The sequence below is a fragment of the Lygodium microphyllum genome, unplaced genomic scaffold (genome assembly GCF_053477565.2).
Source record: "Lygodium microphyllum isolate KBCC unplaced genomic scaffold, Lygodium_microphyllum_v1.1.10 scaffold_673, whole genome shotgun sequence".
Lineage (NCBI taxonomy): Eukaryota > Viridiplantae > Streptophyta > Polypodiopsida > Schizaeales > Lygodiaceae > Lygodium > Lygodium microphyllum.
Window position 1 is genome coordinate 12,228 of NW_028230114.1, and position 6,180 is coordinate 18,407.

The 6,180-nt window shown below is 42.8% G+C and overlaps 1 non-coding gene across 1 annotated transcript; it reads right to left on the bottom strand.

Moving 5' to 3' along the window:
• Window positions 1–1,680: 1,680 nt before the first annotated feature.
• LOC148007992 (U2 spliceosomal RNA) lies at window positions 1,681–1,879 on the bottom strand. The gene has a single exon (XR_015690304.1). It is a non-coding gene; the product is annotated as a U2 spliceosomal RNA (small nuclear RNA).
• Between the last annotated feature and the right edge of the window lie 4,301 nt (window positions 1,880–6,180).

Below are 6,180 nucleotides of genomic sequence, written 5' to 3' on the forward strand. Positions count from 1 at the left end.
TAGAGTTTGTAAGATGAATTTCGTTTAAACTAGGTTTCTTACCATGCAATCCATCAGGTGTGCAAGCTGCAACATACTTTCAGTGGTGCGATGAAAAACATATCTATTATTTACAAGAAAAGAGGAGTTGACAATACCTTGGAATCTTATATATTGCTTATATTGTGTATGGATTTTATTGCATAGCAACTTAATGCAATTTACTTCTCTTGGCCAGATAACCCGCCGCCGTGCAGTCACGTTCTAGAAGAAACATCCACATTGCTAGGTCCAGGTGTATTGATACCCCGGCTTGTTTGGCTTGTGTCTTGGTCATCATGTTAAGTGGTATGGATGTGGCATCATCATACAGGGTTTTAATTTCCAAATAACCCCAAGGGAACTAATGGCATGTTTGAGCTACTTGTTGACCACACTCAAGGCATCATTGCAGCTGAGCTTTGTCGTTCTTAGCCTATTCCTTCTGAGGGCACTGGGAGGGGATGTGTCCAGGATGACTACAATTCCAACACATCATTGGTTCCTATGACTGCATTCCTCCAGACCCTCATCCTCTTCCTTTGCCCAATGTCAACACCGAGATGGGCTTGTAGTCCATAAGAACCAGGTCTCCCTCTTCATTCGTATGAGATGTAGGGGTTTACATGAGGCTCCTCCTTGAGTGGTTCCTCTACATAATGCAAAGGAGTATATATATCACTCTGTGGCAAGGCAATGGTTGGTGCTGGAGGCTTAGGTATATCGATAAGATTAATGTCTAGTCTTTGATTATTGGGGACAGGTAGAGCTAATGGAGCTCCTTGACCAAATTGGAATTCCCGATTCATTGGATACTATGGCTGATAAGGTTGTTGGTATGGTAAGTGTTGGGGACAATCTACAATGGATAGCTTCATGCCGGTACTTGCTACAATTAGCACAAGTCCTAGGTCTCGGTTCAGGATACTCTGTCGGCAAATGGTTACCTCCGCAATATACACATTATTTGGATGTTTGTTCTAGCAGGCATCCGCAAGAAGGTGTCTTGAAGTTTGACAACCTCTAGCTTGAGGTCGGACATCTCCTGAGAGAAGTCCACTCCCTTGCCTTTATCCTGCACTCTAGATGTTGCTTGCTCGCTATGTGTAGGGTGGATCTTTCACAATGAACAGTGATGATTTGATTCCTATTGAATGTGTGGCTTTGCTACTCCTTTCCTTTAATAGCCACCCTTATGACCTCATCAAATACGTTCTGCCATTCAACTATTAGTTGTCGCTATGGCGTATTCGTGAAGTAGCTAACGCAGGCTTGTGCTTTGCCTCGAGTGTTATCCCTTCGCTCGCAGTGAGTTGTTGAGACTGACCGCCCCCGATCCGGAAGGAGTAGGTAGGGGAAGGTGTAATTTATGAGAAGAGTCCTCTGCGGGGCGTGCGTGCCTCTTTCGGGCAACCGATATCCAGAAAAGGTAAGGTAAGGTGGCGTGTATCGCAAGCCACGGCGTATCCTGACGCCCGCCAATCAGAAGCTGCGACCGACGTCTCTGCCCCGCCGGCAACGCGCATGGCCTCTGCTCGCCTTGCCAGTGTCGACCATCACGCCCAGCTTCTTCTGCTCGCTGCCCTGCATGCACCGAGAGCCTGTTTTGTTAATGCTTACAAACGATTGAGCCGTCCGCCTTCGCTTTAGAATTGTGGGGGGAGGGGGTGCGCCGTGCGCTCCGAGGCAGTGCAATACGGAGGCGACGCGCGCAGCCCCGGGCAGCAAGCTGCCGGATGGGGCTGCCCCCGTGAAAGAAATTAGGTTAATATCGTAGTGACCCGATGGGCCACGTATCAGATATTAAACTGATAAGAACAGATACTACACTTGATCTTAGCCAAAAGGCCGAGAAAGGTATGAGGATCTTGGCGCCCCGACCCTTTGCTTTATACCCCCCGGGGGCTTGCCAGCTATTGCGCTTCCTTCCGCGTGCACCGCTCTCTCTGCCTACGGGACTCACAGGCAGGGAGCAAAAGCACCCATTCACTGTATGTGTACCAGAGTTTTGTTTTTTCCTTTTCTAACAAAACAGAAAAACCAAGGGACACGCGCCGTTCTCGCGATCCCGAACGTGTCGGAGAGGATCCCCCAGAAAACCAAAACACAACCACGCCGCCGTGCGCGATTCCCCCATTTTAGCCTCTTCACTGAGTTCCGTGCCGTGCCGCACACGAGGTATATCTCCCTAGAGCGTTTGTAGACATGCCATATGCTTCCTTCGCGGCCATCTTCCGCACTAGTTGCCCTTCTCCACATACCATGCTCTTTTGATCTCCTCCACCGTGGAACCCTACTTGCTTTCACCTTTCCAGCCTCTCCTGAGGTTCCCCTCGATCTTGGCTAATGAATTCGCGACTGCCCTAGGGTACCCTCTATCTATGTCCGTTCCTTTCTTTCCAATTTTCGGCTTTCAATGACTAGGGAATCATTTGGTGGATAGGACGAAAAACATTCCCCAGCATGCTGCAAAGTTATCCTTTTCTTTCGGGCAGAGAACGCTTTCCTCGGATGATCGAGGCGAAATGCATTCCAGCCGCATCTTTTTAACGGTGCAAGCAACATCCTTTGGTATAGATTTGTAGAGTACCTATGCCCCTTGAGATGCAGCTGTGCCACATTGCATGGTCACTTTTAGGTCTACAAACCCCTCCCTCCGTTTCCATCAGCATCTTTATTTGCGCGTGCGCACGCACACGCACATACACACTTAACTCCATATTCGGGATTTTGGGAATTTCCCATCAATATGGGAAAACCAAATCAAAATGGATTTCATGAATTTTGGAAATTTCATTAATTTGGAACTTGGTGCAATTAAACATATTACTGCTTATGGTTGTTTCCAAGAGATTGAAAAAAACTCAAAAAGATGGTGTTAATAGACACCTTAGTTTTAATATCCTTGAAATATTCAAGGAAAATCTTCAGTCGCTCGATGGATTCTTGTAGACTTTCTTTAGCCTTCAGTACAACTTTTGGGGGAATTTTAATTTTTTTGGGAGATTTTGTACCTTTCTTCATCCAAGAGAAGACAATGCTATCTATTGTTTCCCATCGTTCAGGATCTTTTTTGTTGCACATCCAATATTTATCCCAACAATTAAAATACACCTCTGCATCTGTAGCATTTTGACGACTACAAACTGGTGCCCAATATTGTATACGTACCTTGTTGAAGTTTTTGGAATGCCTATTTGTATCGACCTCGCTTTGTGCAACACCTCTGCATCTGTAGCATTTTGACGACAACAAACTGGTGCCCAATATTGTATACGTACCTTGTTGAAGTCTTTGGAATGTCTATTTATATCAACCTCACTTTGTGCAACATCAAGCCCTATTGGATATACTGGATCTGAAGGTCTAACAAGCACAAAGTCGTCTTTCTTAAAATCAAGCATTGGTTCAAATGCATGTTTGGGTCGTTTGCTCAGAGGACCACAATAGTGATCATTCAACTCTTCCAATCCAATGAAGTCATCTGCATTATCTACATCTATATTGGTTACATCACTTTGTGTTCTTGGCCAAAAATCTATGAAAAATAAATCTTCTTGGACATTTGGAGTTTGAAGAGCGTAGATCATATGTTTCCAATAATCAATCACTGGTGTTATAAACTTTGTGAACTCTGCTTCAGGTCCTTGTACATTTGACCATCTTTCCCAATACTTCAAATAATCTTTAACTCCACTTACTACTTCTTGATGGTCCTTAACGTACTCAAACATGGGCAGCAACATTGGAACACCCTTTGGAAGAGTAGGCTTTCCTGCAAGGTCTCTCTTCCATAATTCAATGCCACCTTCTCTTGGTAACCAGTCTGGGGACTTTGGATGCATCTTGTATTGCATGACAGGTGTATCTCCTTGCATATAAAACCGAAATTGAAGAGGTTTTAAGTGACCAACAAGTGTATCTTTTGAATCACACAAGTATCCCTCAATGTATCTCTTAAAGTCAGGCACATGTGTCAATAAGAAAGGTGTAGGACTTGTCATCTGGCATGATTGAAAATGTTGCATAAGATGAGGAAAAGTGAAGGTCATGCTCGTCCTTAGCTTCTCTGAAATTTTGCTGAATATTGCATCGATGTCTTCATGTGTATGACCCACCATGAGAAACCCAAGCTGGATCATCTTGAATGTTCCTCGTGCAACAAGCAATGATAGATATGCAAAGAGATAGCGATTTTTGTTTTCTGATCCAGAATTATCGAGTTGAGGTAGTAAGTTCTCTGGCAATCGTTTGAAATGATGATGATCATCCTGTGGTGTATTATCTTCCATGCATGATTTATTTTGTGCAACACCTTGATGGTGGTCTAGTGCTTTTTTCGAGTTGAGGGCATTTAGTAGCACAGAGGTTGATATTGGCGTTCCATCTACTTGTAGATCACCATTTGCATGCCTGCGTAGTCGCTCCAACTTCCTAAAGTACAATGACAATGAGGCAATTGTGAAGTTAGGATCATGAGGCCACAGATCGAGTGAGAAATGTCCATATCTACCTTCTCCATGTCCATGTGTAATCATGCCTGTTAAAGAAATTGGTAGTTGAGTAGATCTTTTAGTCTCTTTTGATCAAAGCCTTAACCTGGGGATAGTTGTCTTTTGCTAGTCCATTTTATCATGTATGATGCACAAGTTTTTATCTAGATCTAATGCTAAGGCCAAGCGCCAACTGTAGTATATGTTCCAACAACTTTGTTGTTGTAGCATGTGACATTGACGCTTCTTTAGAAGCACATTTTGCTCTTGAAGGCACTTTGTTGCTGCAAGTTGCTCTTTGATCTCTGAGCAAATACTACATTTGGAGAACTCACTTGTCTTTGCTAAGGTTACATGCTTGAACTCTGTGTTCCAAATACGATTGAAGGTGGACAATGACATTTGCTTACATCCAATACCACTCAATGTTGTCTTTACTTCTGCCCATATATCTACCTGCTTGTAAACATCTGGGATGACCAATTGTGTCTCCCTTGATCCATCTTGCATTGTTCTACTCTTGTGTGGCATTTGCTCTACATTCTTCTTAACAAAGTCTCTAAGGATGGCTCTTCCCATCTCTGTGTGATCCCAAGCTGCTCTTATTACCCCCTTGTTTCCATGCATTGCCCTCCTCATGCCATGCTCAAATTGTATTTTGTACCTGTAAAAAGATGTCTTTGGGATTCCATGAATCTCAGACCATGCCCTTCCACATACCACTTGTCCATTGAAGATAAAGTTGTACTTCCTTGTTCCCAAGTAATCAATCCTGCATGATGATTCAAACTTGTCATAAACATAGTTTGTGCGGTCTTCAAATTACAATCCCCAAAAGCATTTACGTAATTGTTGCATTGCTTCTCTATCAGGAAACTGACAACACTTTTCTTGGCAACAATCAATCATGGAAACCTGTGAAATAGAGTCCATAGAAGTCCTCAAGTTTGCACCTTTAGGGGCAATAATTCAAGGCTTTCTATTGACCATACAATATGATCTCTTCTGAACAAAAATTGATTTTTTTGCAGAAACATAATCTTCATTGGTATCTTCCATGTTTTTAGCACAAGCATTTGTAGAGACAAATTGCATGTATGATTGTTGTTGTAGCAGTGATGTTCCATCATCAAAGGTGACTTGTTTACTAGGCTATCTTTCCAAAGTGACACAGTGGAGGTTGTCATCTATGTATGTTCCTGTGGTTTGATCAAGGGCTTTATCTACCACCACACCAACATCCTCTTCTCCTAGCAATTCAAAGTTTATCACATCATATGGAAAAGCCAATAATATAACCCCTGTCCCAACACACACACTGTTGCCTTCTGTCCATAGCATCACTCTACCTTCTCTCCAACTTTCACGAATGCTAAGCACATTCAAAAAAATTCACTCTATGCTCTCTAGGCCTTGAACACATTCAAAAAAATAAATTGTATGTAGATGCATACAATATCATTGTGCTAGTAAGCACCCAAAAACACAATAATTCCATGCTATGAAGCATTCAACCATTAATACTTCCTACCCATTAGCATGTGCTTCCTTAGAATATTTAGTTTGCATAACTCCATCCGGTTCTAATGCTGTGATAACTAAAACACAAAATACATGAGTATCCTTCTATCTATCTATACTAGGCATAATGTGACTAGTGTCACATGTA